Raw genomic sequence first — 17,640 nt, forward strand, 5'->3', positions numbered from 1 at the left:
CTACTCCCTAACTATCTTAGGCTTAAATATAGGTTCGATTCTACTGATATCTCAAAAATATGACTCTAGATCATACTTCCCTTACTTATAAGGAGTAGTAAGATTTAGGCCCCACTAAATATAAATTTAAAACAGTACCCTCTCCCACGAGTGGCTGATCCTGGCGAGCCGCGGCCCGACGACACCGCGCAAATAAAAATCGTCCGTTTCGGCCATATCATAGAATTAAACGTGAAATCGCGAAATTTGACAGCCCATTTTCCAGGCATATGCCGCGCCGCGCCGCGGTAAAGCACTTTGTCTGATTCCTGGGCCGTTTCAAGTGTACAAGTCTCGAACCAAACTTCATTTTAACACAACTAATGAACCGTAAACACTCAAAATGCATATCATACATCGATGGAAAGGTAATTTAACAAAGAATACAACTAAGAACCTATCATCAAACAAAACTAACATTTACAACAAATAAATCCTCGTCGAATGATCATTATTTAACGTTTCAAGCTCATAAATGCAAATGGTGATTCGGGAACTTAACCCATACATATAATATGCCGTTTCGTAGGTAATCATACATACAACACAACTAAATATTTACCAACTACGCTAATTATCGTTTAAGACCTCAAATATTCATATCAAATCTATCAAACCCTAACTAAGAATCACAAAATCAATAATCATGTTAATGTGAGGTTTTCATGTCATCCAACATACCAAAACGAAGCTAATGATGCAAGTAACACATTAAACACAAAATCATTAACATCTAACAACATTTCAATTACTCAAATCAAGAATTTGACAAACCTATTTCAAATTACGTTTTCATGTTAGACTTGAGCCATAGACACTAACTAACACATTTATTAGTCAAGAACATCAAGAACAAGAAATCTAGTGTTTTTAGAAAAGTTACCCAAAAGAGATGAAATTGGTATCATGTTGTAAAGGAAGATGCAAGGATTCCAAATATGCAATTTGTTTTGATGTAAGTTTGCTAGGTTGAATTTAGATGATGAATCTTTGATTGTGTGAGTTTAGAGCAAAAATGGAAGTAAAAAGAAATTGGGGAGGTGAAATGAGTGGTGAGGAGGAGGGATTGACTAGTTGACCTAGTCAACTAGTTTGGTCCCTTGGCAATTTTAGTCCATCGAGTTTAAAAGCGGGTGCGTGAATTAACCGAACGAAATATTTTAAATACGCTAGGGTAACGAGAGATGTTATAACTAAATAACGGGAATATTAAAAACGCTAAGTAACGGAAGATACGAATTTAGATAACGAAAGATATTATCTAAAAAAAAGACGGGCGTTAAAATAATTTAACGGAAAAAAGCGTGTTATTACAGTGATGAGGGTTATTGGTCCCTCAATTTTATTTTATTTTTCATTTTTTGTTCGAGTTTATTATTTTAATTTGTATATTTAAACATAAATATAAGTAATAAAATTTTATAAAAACACACGTAAATTAATTAAAATCAAACGGATACAATTTATAAAAGTCATAAAAAATAAAAATTACGATAAATAAAAATTCATAATACAATTACCTTATTAATTTCCTAAAAATTAAAACACACATTAATAATAATAAAAAAAGTTAACAATTACTACTCGTCACTGTCGCTTGAAACTTCGATATAGTCTTTGTATTTTTTTTGTCATCTTTTTCTTGAACCTCAAAGCTTTCTGCCTCTCCACCGGGTCCTTAATAATGTTCAAGTTCCATAATTTCGCAACATAATCTATTGTCGATCGACGGCGTTCCTCCTCAACGATAGCCTACAAACAAGTCTGTCGATCTTCCATTTCCACCTCCTTTCTTGCTTCCCATTTTTCAGACAACTCATCGAATCTCGAAGAAGCCGTACCTCGTGAAGAGCCTGTACCACGTGATGAAGTACCGCATCAGACGAAATGGATTTTCTCGCAGCCTTTGATCGATCTCTTCCGATTGGACGTATAATAGCATCGTCGCCAAATAGCTGACCGAGTTTGTTCAAACGATCTTCTTCGAGATTAATTGTTTGGTTTTCAGCCACATCATCATAATCATCATCATCATCATCGTCTCCAAGTTGTACTACATTTTTTGTTGCTTTTTTTCTTACCACTACCACTAATCGAAGGTGGAGAATACCACTTCGGCCTTTTCTTCAAAAATTCCCAAACATCCTTGTAAGCCCACGACTTCGATGCCTGATTAACATATCTTTGCACTGATACGTTATATATGTCTTCCTCGTTGCGACCGCTACGCCTTGGGTTATGTTCTTCTTCATTGTATATGCCCGTGAAATCTTTGCACGCCTTATCCAAATGATGCCATTTCCCACTTAATTGATCATTATTTCGACAATAACCAAAATCGTTATTGTTAAACTTATTTTAAAACTCTAACCCAAAATGCGTCATGTTTTTTAGAGTTACCATGAACTCCGTCTTCCGAGTAATCAATCCAACACGTAGCCAACCAAATTTCTTCTTGTGGAGTCCACAATTTTTTAATTTATGGTTCTTTTGGAATGCCTTTTCCCTTTCGTTTATGACTAGGCCGAACGCGTACTTTTGGTTGGCTCGACTCACCACAAATTTCTGCTACTTCTTCGGTATTTAAAGGAGTAAATGTCGGTTATGATTGTTGCCAAGATTGAGTATTGTAAGACCCAAATAATTATTGTACCGATTGTAAATAGAGTACATAAGGTGTGGATAGCATTGTGTATTTAAACAGAAGTCAGAAGCTGTCCAGACCATGGTGCTCGCAGTGCACAATTAAGGGTGCGCGTGGTGCACTAGCCCTGTGCACAGTTTTCTGCTTTTTAAATGAAAGTTTATGAGGGGCATTCTTGTCTTTTCACTTGAGGACGAGTTCAAGGCTGTAAAAGGCCAGTTGTGTGGTGCATGAAACACTTTCAATATTTCCACCAACCACTTCATCTCTCCAATTAAAAATTCTAGAGTGAGAAACACTTTGAGAGAGAGAAAGCTCAAATCAAAGAGGAAGAAGTAGATTTCGAGCCAAACCGCGTGTGTTAAAGTTGATCATCTAATCACTAGCTACGTTGTGATTATGGTGGTAAGGTCTAACTTTGATTTCCTTATTTTAATTTGTTTAAGGGTTAGGGTTTGAGTTAGTGATGAACATAAAACCTAATATTGTTCATTTTGAGGGTTCTTGGGTAAGATTGAGTCATGAAGACTCAATAATAACTAACCTAGGGTTTCAAAGTGTTAATTGGTGAGTATGATTCTTAATTGGTTAGTTAATCACTAGCACACTTTGATATTAAGTAAGTGGGTGTTATTTGGGTGTGTTGATGACCCAAAATGGGTGTGCTAACCTTGAGATGGGTCAAAATGACACTTGGTGTGATGCCCCGACCAAATCCATATGGACGAGAACATTACATATGATTACATCACGAGGTATTTGACCTTTATATGATACATTTTACAAACATTGCATTCGTTTTTAAAAGACAACCTTTCATTTCATCGAAAGTTGACAGGTATGCATACCATTTCATAATATCCAAATTGTAAATGACCTAATCTGTCATTTACTTAATAATAATCCTTAAAATGAGCTAATGCACAGCGGAAGATTTCTTTCAAACCTGAGAATAAACATGCTTTCAAGTGTCAACCAAAAGGTTGGTGAGTTCATTAGTTTATAGTAATCATTTCATTTTCATCATTTTAATAGGCCACAAGATTTCATTTATTATAAAACGTGCAGAGGTCCCATTCCAACTGCACAAAAAATATCATTCATATGAAGAACACCTGGTGAGAATTCAAATATAATAGTAATTATCTGTGTCGGTCTTTCACCCCACGGCTGAATACATGTACCTTCAAAATATAGAACCTCTGTGCCGGTCTTTCACCCCACGGCTGAACACATGTTTATAAAATATAGGCCAACCGGTGCCAAAAATCATTCATATCAACCAACCATCTCATAGCAGACATTTCGCATCGTACTAGAGATAAACATCATTCATATCAACCCCAATCCCAGATAATTCTTTCATAGAATGCAGTTAAGGTACTTGTGTCTATTGTGTCAAACATTTATAAAAGTGCATGTATTCTCAGTCCCAAAAATGTAAAAAGTAAAAAGGGAATCAAATAAAACTCACACATATAAATAATGTAAAACAGTTAATAAAGTATTTGTATGTATTCTCAGCCCAAAAACGTAAAGAGTAAAAGGGTATCAATGAAACTCACCTAATGTATTTTGTAGTAAAAATACATAGAACGACATTGAACAAGTATAGGGTTGGCCTCGGATTCACGAACCTATATTATTCATATATTTATTAACACATAGAATTATAATCGAATAAGTTTACATATTTTTTATTGGTGATATACTTGTTATATTTAATAATTTATAGGTTTTATTAGTTAATTAAGTATGTTTATTTTATGTACACTTTTAAATAAATAATTAACATTTATTTATGAAAATTTTAATATAGTTATGTTACGTGTATTAAATATATTTTTAAGTAACTAATATTTATATGATAAATAATATTGATAATAATAAATAAAAAGTTGTTTCCATTTATAATAATAATAGTTCTTATGATAATTTTACTAAAAAGGATGTTTTTAATAAAATGATAGTTTTTCTTTTAATGATTCTTTTAAATAATAATTTATTGTAACAACAATAATAATACTAGGAGTAAAAATTTATAACAATAATATAGTTGTAATAATAATAATAACAATTCTAATTATGATAATCATGTTAATAATAATAATGATAATAAAAATGATAATTTTAAAATAAATGATAATTTTAATAATCATGTTAATAATAATACTTATATTAATAATAATAATAATAATAAAATCGTGATATTAATAATAATCATAGGTCATAACAATAATAACAATTAATAATAATAATAATAATAATAATAATAATAATAATAATAATAATAATAATAATAATAATAATAAATAAAATTAAAAATACTACCTTAAAGAATAAGCCTTTTAAAAGAAAGAAACCCATTGCTCGGGCTCGAATCCATGACCTCTCGCTCAACCAAAACACATCTAACCATTCCTCTACTTCTTATTTTCTTTATTAACCTCTTATATCAACATTTTAACCTCGTTAATCATCTTATAATGTATCGTCAAAAAAAAATATCAATCGAAGTTCAGCAGCAGCAGCCCAATCTGAAGTTCTCGGCCCAATAATAGAAAATATATGGCAGCCCAAAAGAACCCATTAAATTAACAAGGAGTCCAGAACTAAAAACCCATTTCGTATGGATTCAAAGGTATGGTTTATTTGCATCAGATATCGACTCATCATTCATCTATATGATCATCGTCATGCGTTTTCAGTAAAACATCATCCTCATCCTTTCCACTGTACACCGTCTCCTTCGTGATTCAACTTCATAAATTTTCACGATCATCTTCTTCAAATTCTCATCATCATCATCACTTTAAATTATCATGAACAAACCATCATTAAGTTCACCTATTTCTCACTAACACTCTCGCTAATATTAGTTCAATCATCAAAACATCAACCAAACCTTGGCCATCAACCTAAACCCATCGGTCCAAGAAATAAAAAAAAATATACGGTCCACCTTTTGAAGTTTAATATTCCATCTGCATTCATAAAGTGTCGGCCACAATTTTTGTATCTAGTCCCACTTCCAACCCACTAGTACATAAAAAAAAATAAGTGGGGTTGTCCATAAAGTATATGTTGGCTAAAATAAAAATATAAAGCAGTAATAATACTCAAGATAGTAGTGGGTTTTTTTGTCTGTGATGTTTGGACAGCCAATCGAAGTTGAACCATCTCATGCAGCAGCCATACCGAACAGAATAATCACTCGAAAAAAAATAAGGTAGTGGTGGCGATTTACGACAGAATAGTAGACAGGTAGCAGTACATTGATGGTCTCATGGTGATGGATGAGAGTTAATAGTAGAGAAGGAGATGGTTTAACAGTGATCGGAGGAAGGTTATTTTGGGTTGGGTTTGATTCGAGATGAAACAGAAGTCGTATGTAGCAGTCACAATATGTAGCAGAAGGTGAGATGGATTTGGTGGGTTTCGAATATTAAACCGAAAAAGAGGGAGATAGAGTGAGAGATGATGGTTAGTGGTTTGGTTATGGGTCTTCGATGGTAGTAGCATGTTTGTGGGTTGCAAGGTGGAGATTGGTTTCGTTGCTTGAGTGAAGTGGGTTTGATAGATCACAATAGGAAACAATAGTAATCATAGAACAAATTGAGGTGGTAACGATGGTGGTCTTGAGTTGGGTTTTTCGAACAAGAGCCACTCACACATGAGCAACGAATAACAAAACATTCGTGGGTGATGGCTGTTCATCGATCCAAAACAGAAAAAGAAGAGAAATACCAATGGCAGGAGGATATCTATGATGTTAATAAACGAGTTTATGAAGTAGTAATAAGGTTGTTCTTTAGTTATTATTGTCGAGAAGGAGAATCAAGTATAGAAGAAAAGATTGAAAACGCGATATAGATGTGTAACTGATTTTGTTTTATTCAATTGTTTTTATTTGTATTTAATATAATAACTATTAATAGTTAGTAAATATATAAGATTGAAATCGATTTGTAACAGAAATTAGATTGGATCATTTGTCATATAGTCATTAACAGATTCGATGTATAACCTTTATCAAATAGAAAAGTAAAAATACAATGAAAGGAAAAAGGAGAAGGATGGAGATGGCTAACTGAATCAGATAAAAATAAAACTTGATAATTGACTTGTGACATATTTTAGATCCTAGCTGTGATTTGCAGTCGACATATATAACAATCAATTGGACAAATTTAACAGTGTGATAGTGATTTGAATATGTATTTATATATATATATATATATATATATATATATATATATATATATATATATATATATATATATATATATATATATATATATATATATATATATATATATATATATATATATATATATATATATATAATTATGTAAAGAAGCATAATAATATTAATCATATAAACATTAATATTTAATATTAATTTTACTAATAATAATAAAACTAATATTAGAATTTATAATGATAATAATATCAATAATACTTGTATATCTAAAATTTCATATATTTTTATTAATAATAATATTCATAATACAAATATTAATATTAACATTAACATTAAGGTAAATAATATAACTTTTATACTTTAACTTGTACTTAAACTCAATATTACATATTATTGATTATGCAACACCTATAATATAATATATTTGAATATTTAATATTTATATATTATAATAATGATTTTAAATCATATAGATATTTATTTTAATTACAACTTATTTATCTTATATATTATTTTTATATTTTTTGATTCCAATTGTTTAAAGTGTATTTTATATATTCAAAATATTATATATACTCTTATATTTATATGTATATATATATATATATATATATATAAACATATTTATATATTTATTTACACACAATTGTTCGTGAATCGTCGAGCATAGTCAAAGGGTAATTGATTACATGAATATAGATTTCAAAACTTTCGAGACTCAACATTACAGATTTTGTTTATCGTGTCGGAAACATATAAAGATTAAAGTTTAAATTTGATCGGAAATTTTCGGGTCATCACAGTACCTACCCGTTAAAAGAAATTTTGTCCCGAAATTTGATAGAGGTCGTCATGGCTAACAGTAAGAATGTTATTATGGCGAATATAAGTTGATACATAGAGTTTTATCATGATTAAGAAATACGAATAAAATAATTTGATTTCTCGAAGCGTATGAGTGAAGCTATCGTAAAAGAGCGAAAGGAGTAAATGTAGAATCGTTTTAACTGATGACGTAGTTATGATTGATTTCCGGAATTCATGGGATTTAAAGAAAATCTTCGTAATAATATTTGGTTCTTCGGTGATTAAGGAAATTAGAATCCTCTTTGGTTAAATGTGATAACCTGTCTTGATTGCTTTGACGGATATTTCACTATAAATCTACCTCCTCCGTTTCCTTACAACTCACACCTTCTATTCTTTCTCCTCAATTCGTACTTTAAAGCATTCGTTAATATGCTCCATTCTATCCTGATCCTTGATATCCTCTTATCTTTCATATCTGTCATTCTTATCTTTCATCTACCACCAGAGGATTTTATTTACTTCTACTATTACCTTGGGGTTATAGTGTTTGTAATTCTCCCGTGCCTTTACGTGGAAATACGTGTTGATATGCACGGTTTGTAATTTATGGGTTGTTGTCGAGCTTTATATTTTCTTTTATATTCAGGGGTTCCATACTTTTGTCTCCTCTTCCCGACTTCAAGTCAAGCGAATAATGATCCAAAATTCGTAGGTATGGATTTTGAAATGAACATAGTTAATGTATTCAGGAATAAATCGTAATAGCACGATCTTGATTTGACAAATTACCAGAATATCAGGAAAGATAGAACTATCAAGAATATATGTTCTTAATAGGTTTGTATATTGAGTAGAATGCAAGAGTCGTGTAAATGGCACATGATGATGGCACTGAGAATCACCACATTCCATTAGAAACTCAGCATGACTTACCGTAATATAATCACGTTGATCAAGTGTCATTATATTATACTAATTCATGCATCAGCTTCCAATACTACTTCAAAACATTCATAATTTAAGTTCGAATTTTTCAGAATTTAGAAACTAACACAGTTTCCTTTTATGATATAACACAGATAGCGCAGAGAGATAATTAATATCGGACGAGAATATTTATGAAGATATCTTCAGAAATATTGAGGATATTTACAATGAATGATACGATAATATCTTGGAATGTTATAACCAAATTGTGATGAAGAAATTCATTCACGATGATTTAGAATGGTTAAGGAGTAAGGTATTCGCTAAAGATTTCACCAGAAACAGAATCATCTGGATTCTTTATGTACAAGTTTAGTCCTTGTAATTTGTTCAGAGTCTCCTTCATGGTTTGCTCAATCCGGTTTCCAGTTCCAACTTTTCTGAGCTTTGCCAATATACTATTCTTTATCTTTATACCTTCGACGGTTAAGGTCGTGTACAGTTTTTGCTGCTGTATTCAGCTTTTTCAGAATTTGGAGTATTGATTTGTAGACTGGGTGCTTTTCAAAATTTCAGAGTGTAAGATCATAATTCTAAGAGATAAATGTTATATGTGTACATATAACTGTTGATGTAGAAACGCTGCGAGATTCAAAATACTGATTGCTAATTCTCGGTAATTGATATGACAACTCTCGTTATAATATGCGGATAAGTGTATGATAGGGTTTTAATGAACAAATATAATGATTCTTCGGAGAGACTTAAGTCGATGAGTAATGAAATTGCTAGTAAGTTTAATGCTAATGTGGTGGAATATAAACGGTTCCCGGTAATGATTATGAAGGAGTAATCTTTATAATAGGGTTTATTCGAATGAAAAACTTGAAGTTGATTTGCTGGAGTTGTCACAAAATTGGCTAATTTGAAAAGAAATTGCGTTGTTATTTTCGAAAATAACAATGCCAAAGAAGCTAACATAGATACGTGTTAAAACATTTTTTTACATGTTCCGAGAATTTTTCAGGTGCATAACTATATGCGTAAATCTCTTCTTCCGTAGATGAAGTGCGGTTGGTTCATCTTCTCGATTGAGGTGTTTTCAAGAATCACGAAAGGTTTGAACGCAGATTGTAATCGTTAAGATATAAATGAGGTTTAAGATGAAATCAAGTGGCAAACTTGAAGAGATGTTTAGTTTCATATGTTATAACCAATATTTTAATTCATTTTAATTGTCCACTGTTGGTAGTCCTCAGTTGATTAGTCCACAGTTAGCTAGGAACAGTTAGCTAAGATTTTTGTTAGCGTGGATTCTTAACAAAATTTCTCATAGTTAATTTGTTTGTTTCTAACAAATTTTATTCCGTCAAATGTTTTCTTCATTATGCCACTTGTTGGATTCTGATAGGTCAAAATCTAAATATGAAATTTGAATGGAAATGGTTATTCTGTGGTGAACGGATTCATATATCTGTGAATGTAAGTAGGATAGGAAATGACTGTTGAATCAGATTTGAAGAATGTACATTGTAACTTATTAATGTGAAATCTAAATATTCCTCGGGTATTACCTACTCGTTAAACTATTTTCACCATTAACAGTTTGTACAAGAGAATTTTTAATTACAATCTTTATGAAAACATATATACATATATATTTTCTTCAGATGTATACATGGATTTAATGAGTTAATATGATATTAAACTCATTTGGTTTACCGTTAGAACTAGAATACATAATCTCTAAAACATTTAGAGATTACTTAATCATCATGAAGAACAAAGATAATCGATGTAGAACGATACGTAGAACGATGATTATACTCGAGGTACAGAATGAGATGTTGAGGCATGGATTGTTGATGGTACTGGTGCTGTTACTAATGGTACTGTTGGTGTCGGTGATGTTGCTGAAGCTGGTACATTTTGCACCATATCCTTCCGAATTGATTATTCAAGCGCGAAGTTCGTTGACTTATTACTCCCGGATGATTGTCGGTCGGAACGAGCGGATGAATAAAATCTAAAATTGTGGATAGAATATAATCGTTGTGGGATATCCGGGAAATGAGGGTGAATATGGTGTTTCGAATAGATTCTCCGGTAATTGCTTCAGGTTCTTCACTAAGAGGTGAATTCGGTTGGTGGAAAGGATCGCCTGCTTCTCGTCTCCATCGGTTAAGTCGACTACGAACCCATCAGATGAATTGAATGATTCATTCTGGTGACACTGCTTTCGGAGCTTAGGTGAAACTCCATATCAAAATAGCTGTCGGAAATCTGAGGAATTAGAACTGGTTGAGGGATTCATCTCGTACGATCAGATGAAGGATTTTCGATAAGAAATAGATTATAGGATGTAGATTAGTATCCTGCAATACATAATTTACATATGCATATATAATACTAAAATCCCATAAATTAAGGAGGAATCTACGGAAGCTGTCAGGCAAAGATAACAATAACAGATACGCTAAGATATGAATTTATCTATACACTGTCTATGCAATAGAGGCAGTAAGACGTGTCTAGACTAAGAGTGATAAGCAAATTATTCCCTAAGAATGATAAGCAGGCAAATTTTAGACACGAAATGATAAGAAAAACTTTTTGACATGCAGACACGGTCGAAGTCCAGACTCACTAATGCCTCCTAACGACTTATCAGTTAGACACACTAATGCAGACCTGGTTCGCTAAGACCTCTACTCTGATACCACCTGTGATGCCCCGACCAAATCCATATGGACGAGAACATTACATATGATTACATCACGAGGTATTTGACCTTTATATGATACATTTTACAAACATTGCATTCGTTTTTAAAAGACAACCTTTCATTTCATCGAAAGTTGACAGGTATGCATACCATTTCATAATATCCAAATTGTAAATGACCTAATCTGTCATTTACTTAATAATAATCTTGATGAACTCAACGACTCGAATGCAACATCTTTTGAAATATGTCATGAATGACTCCAAGTAATATCCTTAAAATGAGCTAATGCACAGCGGAAGATTTCTTTCAAACCTGAGAATAAACATGCTTTCAAGTGTCAACCAAAAGGTTGGTGAGTTCATTAGTTTATAGTAATCATTTCATTTTCATCATTTTAATAGGCCACAAGATTTCATTTATTATAAAACGTGCAGAGGTCCCATTCCAACTGCACAAAAAATATCATTCATATGAAGAACACCTGGTGAGAATTCAAATATAATAGTAATTATTTGTGTCGGTCTTTCACCCCACGGCTGAATACATGTACCTTCAAAATATAGAACCTCTGTGCCGGTCTTTCACCCCACGGCTGAACACATGTTTATAAAATATAGGCCAACCGGTGCCAAAAATCATTCATATCAACCAACCATCTCATAGCAGACATTTCGCATCGTACTAGAGATAAACATCATTCATATCAACCCCAATCCCAGATAATTCTTTCATAGAATGCAGTTAAGGTACTTGTGTCTATTGTGTCAAACATTTATAAAAGTGCATGTATTCTCAGTCCCAAAAATGTAAAAAGTAAAAAGGGAATCAAATAAAACTCACACATATAAATAATGTAAAACAGTTAATAAAGTATTTGTATGTATTCTCAGCCCAAAAACGTAAAGAGTAAAAGGGTATCAATGAAACTCACCTAATGTATTTTGTAGTAAAAATACATAGAACGACATTGAACAAGTATAGGGTTGGCCTCGGATTCACGAACCTATATTATTCATATATTTATTAACACATAGAATTATAATCGAATAAGTTTACATATTTTTTATTGGTGATATACTTGTTATATTTAATAATTTATAGGTTTTATTAGTTAATTAAGTATGTTTATTTTATGTACACTTTTAAATAAATAATTAACATTTATTTATGAAAATTTTAATATAGTTATGTTACGTGTATTAAATATATTTTTAAGTAACTAATATTTATATGATAAATAATATTGATAATAATAAATAAAAAGTTGTTTCCATTTATAATAATAATAGTTCTTATGATAATTTTACTAAAAAGGATGTTTTTAATAAAATGATAGTTTTTCTTTTAATGATTCTTTTAAATAATAATTTATTGTAACAACAATAATAATACTAGGAGTAAAAATTTATAACAATAATATAGTTGTAATAATAATAATAACAATTCTAATTATGATAATCATGTTAATAATAATAATGATAATAAAAATGATAATTTTAAAATAAATGATAATTTTAATAATCATGTTAATAATAATACTTATATTAATAATAATAATAAAATCGTGATATTAATAATAATCATAGGTCATAACAATAATAACAATTAATAATAATAATAATAATAATAATAATAATAATAATAATAATAATAATAATAAATAAAATTAAAAATACTACCTTAAAGAATAAGCCTTTTAAAAGAAAGAAACCCATTGCTCGGGCTCGAATCCATGACCTCTCGCTCAACCAAAACACATCTAACCATTCCTCTACTTCTTATTTTCTTTATTAACCTCTTATATCAACATTTTAACCTCGTTAATCATCTTATAATGTATCGTCAAAAAAAAATATCAATCGAAGTTCAGCAGCAGCAGCCCAATCTGAAGTTCTCGGCCCAATAATAGAAAATATATGGCAGCCCAAAAGAACCCATTAAATTAACAAGGAGTCCAGAACTAAAAACCCATTTCGTATGGATTCAAAGGTATGGTTTATTTGCATCAGATATCGACTCATCATTCATCTATATGATCATCGTCATGCGTTTTCAGTAAAACATCATCCTCATCCTTTCCACTGTACACCGTCTCCTTCGTGATTCAACTTCATAAATTTTCACGATCATCTTCTTCAAATTCTCATCATCATCATCACTTTAAATTATCATGAACAAACCATCATTAAGTTCACCTATTTCTCACTAACACTCTCGCTAATATTAGTTCAATCATCAAAACATCAACCAAACCTTGGCCATTAACCTAAACCCATCGGTCCAAGAAATAAAAAAAAATATACGGTCCACCTTTTGAAGTTTAATATTCCATCTGCATTCATAAAGTGTCGGCCACAATTTTTGTATCTAGTCCCACTTCCAACCCACTAGTACATAAAAAAAAATAAGTGGGGTTGTCCATAAAGTATATGTTGGCTAAAATAAAAATATAAAGCAGTAATAATACTCAAGATAATAGTGGGTTTTTTTGTGTGTGATGTTTGGACAGCCAATCGAAGTTGAACCATCTCATGCAGCAGCCATACCAAACAGAATAATCACTCGAAAAAAAATAAGGTAGTGGTGGCGATTTACGACAGAATAGTAGACAGGTAGCAGTACATTGATGGTCTCATGGTGATGGATGAGAGTTAATAGTAGAGAAGGTGATGGTTTAACAGTGATTGGAGGAAGGTTATTTTGGGTTGGGTTTGATTCGAGATGAAACAGAAGTCGTATGTAGCAGTCACAATATGTAGCAGAAGGTGAGATGGATTTGGTGGGTTTCGAATATTAAACCAAAAAAGAGGGAGATAGAGTGAGAGATGATGGTTAGTGGTTTGGTTATGGGTCTTCGATGGTAGTAGCATGTTTGTGGGTTGCAAGGTGGAGATTGGTTTCGTTGCTTGAGTGAAGTGGGTTTGATAGATCACAATAGGAAACAATAGTAATCATAGAACAAATTGAGGTGGTAACGATGGTGGTCTTGAGTTGGGTTTTTCGAACAAGAGCCACTCACACATGAGCAACGAATAACAAAACATTCGTGGGTGATGGCTGTTCATCGATCCAAAACAGAAAAAGAAGAGAAATACCAATGGCAGGAGGATATCTATGATGTTAATAAACGAGTTTATGAAGCAGTAATAAGGTTGTTCTTTAGTTATTATTGTCGACAAGGAGAATCAAGTATAGAAGAAAAGATTGAAAACGCGATATAGATGTGTAACTGATTTTGTTTTATTCAATTGTTTTTATTTGTATTTAATATAATAACTATTAATAGTTAGTAAATATATAAGATTGAAATCGATTTGTAACAGAAATTAGATTGGATCATTTGTCATATAGTCATTAACAAATTCGATGTATAACCTTTATCAAATAGAAAAGTAAAAATGCAATGAAAGGAAAAAGGAGAAGGATGGAGATGGCTAACTGAATCAGATAAAAATAAAACTTGATAATTGACTTGTGACATATTTTAGATCCTAGCTGTGATTTGCAGTCGACATATATAACAATCAATTGGACAAATTTAACAGTGTGATAGTGATTTGAATATGTATTATATATATATATATATATATATATATATATATATATATATATATATATATATATATATATATATATATATATATTAATTATGTAAAGAAGCATAATAATATTAATCATATAAACATTAATATTTAATATTAATTTTACTAATAATAATAATAATAAAACTAATATTAGAATTTATAATGATAATAATATCAATAATACTTGTATATCTAAAATTTCATATATTTTTATTAATAATAATATTCATAATACAAATATTAATATTAACATTAACATTAAGGTAAATAATATAACTTTTATACTTTAACTTGTACTTAAACTCAATATTACATATTATTGATTATGCAACACCTATAATATAACATATTTGAATATTTAATATTTATATATTATAATAATGATTTTAAATCATATAGATATTTATTTTAATTACAACTTATTTATCTTATATATTATTTTTATATTTTTTGATTCCAATTGTTTAAAGTGTATTTTATATATTCAAAATATTATATATACTCTTATATTTATATGTATATATATATATATATAAACATATTTATATATTTATTTACACACAATTGTTCGTGAATCGTCGAGCATAGTCAAAGGGTAATTGATTACATGAATATAGATTTCAAAACTTTCGAGACTCAACATTACAGATTTTGCTTATCGTGTCGGAAACATATAAAGATTAAAGTTTAAATTTGATCGGAAATTTCCGGGTCATCACACTTGGGTGGCGAGTAAGTTGGTTCACCAACTTGAATGTGTGATTAATATTGTGTATAATGTAATAGGTGCTTTACGTTGAAGGTTGCGAGCTCGATTTAGCATTCACCAAAAGGCAATAAGGTGAGTGGAATAATTATACATGGGTGTATGTAATGTATTTACTTGTGCGAAGTGCGATGTGGGTTTTAAGTTCGGGTATGCGAAACCACATCATGTGTGGCATGTGATATGGGTTTAAAGTTCGGGCGTTCGATACCATATCATATGTATGCGTGGGCTTAAAGTGTGGGTTTAAAGATCGGGCGTTCGATACCACATTTCACGTGACGGGTGGGTTTAAAGTTCGGGCGTCGATACCACCGGAGGGACTAGTGATGCATACTAGTGGCGTCTGCGTGGCTAACAGTTCATTCGTGAGAATCGTTCCCTTGTGTTTTGGATAATCATGGTTATGTTATGTAGTGTAGCGTATTATATCGTTCACGTTATGTGCTATTGTTGTGCTAGCTTGTGTTATCGGAGGTTTAGCGTTATACTTTGCGATGGTATGCTAATTTAAATGCTAGCGTATATGAGGTAATTGTGTAAGTGATTGCAAGTAAGTAGGTTATATATGTATGTGTATAATTATTGCATTCACTAAGCGTCTTGCTTACTCTCTCGTTGTTTACTTTTTTATAGGCTCCGGCGTGGACAAGGGTAAGGGCGTTCGTTTGGATTAGTGATCCCGCTTTGTTTTGACAGATGACGCTTTTTGGATGTGTTAGCTTTTGAAGTTTGACCGAGATTTGGGTAGTTTAACCCCCAAAAATCATGCTCTAGTGTCGTTTGGAATTTAAACTAGTGTGGTCGATACTTACATTTTGTATGAAACTCGTATTTCGGCCATATGTGGGCCCGGTTTGTAAAACTTGTTTTATTATTGAAACGTGTTAGTTTTACATATTAGAACATGTTGTGAAAAGCGTTTCGTCTAAATATGTGATGTTATGCGAGGTGTATATGAAATAGCTTATATTTTACTAGGAAAAATTATTAAATACGATACAATTTTACACAAGATATTTATTTATTTATAGAATGGATATACCTAAACCTTGCTACAACACTTATAGGCAGTGTACCTAATCGTACAGTAGTGTAGTTTTTAGTAAGTCCGGTTCGTTCCACAGGGAAATCTTTTAAACAAAGCTTAACGCTATATTAGTTTTAATTTATAAAAATACAAATATATATATATAAGTAATATTATTATTATAAAAAGAGGGTTTTTACCGTTTAATGACCGGTTTGTCGATTTTTAAAACTTAGTCGCAGTTAAAACCTAATGTAAAATATTAAATAAATAAAAGACTTAATTTAAAGCGTAAAGTAAATAACGATAATGAAATTGCGATAAATAAAAGTGCGATAAAATAAAATTACGATAATTAAAGAGTACGAAAATTAAAAGTGCAATTAAATACAATAACAATAAATAAAAGTGCAATAATTAGAAGTGCAATTAAATATGAAAATAAAGGAATTATGCTTATTTAAACTTTCTGTAATCATGATGTTTGACGTGTTGATTTTAGTTTATTCCCATGGGTTAATTATTTTTTGTCCTGGATTATTTAATATGTCCGTCTGGTTTTTGTCCATAACAGTCCATCAGTCATAAATATAAAGTGCGAGTATCATCATCAAATTATTCTTATATCCGAAGTCAAATATTCCAACTAATTGGGGACTTAAACTGTAACAAGGTCTTAATACTTTGTTTAATAATTACACCAGGATATCGACTGCGTGTAACCCAAGGTTTTAATACTTTGTTATCAATTATGCCAAGTGTCCTTGTACATAATTTCACCCCTGTTTTAATAATTCCATAGACTATTAATCCATTCCCGTGTCCGGTTAAATGAACGATTATTTGTACATATAAATATCCCGCCCATCGTGTCTGATCGAGTGTATATGGTTATTTATAGGGACTTC

This window comes from Rutidosis leptorrhynchoides, chromosome 6 (genome assembly GCF_046630445.1).
Source record: "Rutidosis leptorrhynchoides isolate AG116_Rl617_1_P2 chromosome 6, CSIRO_AGI_Rlap_v1, whole genome shotgun sequence".
Lineage (NCBI taxonomy): Eukaryota > Viridiplantae > Streptophyta > Magnoliopsida > Asterales > Asteraceae > Rutidosis > Rutidosis leptorrhynchoides.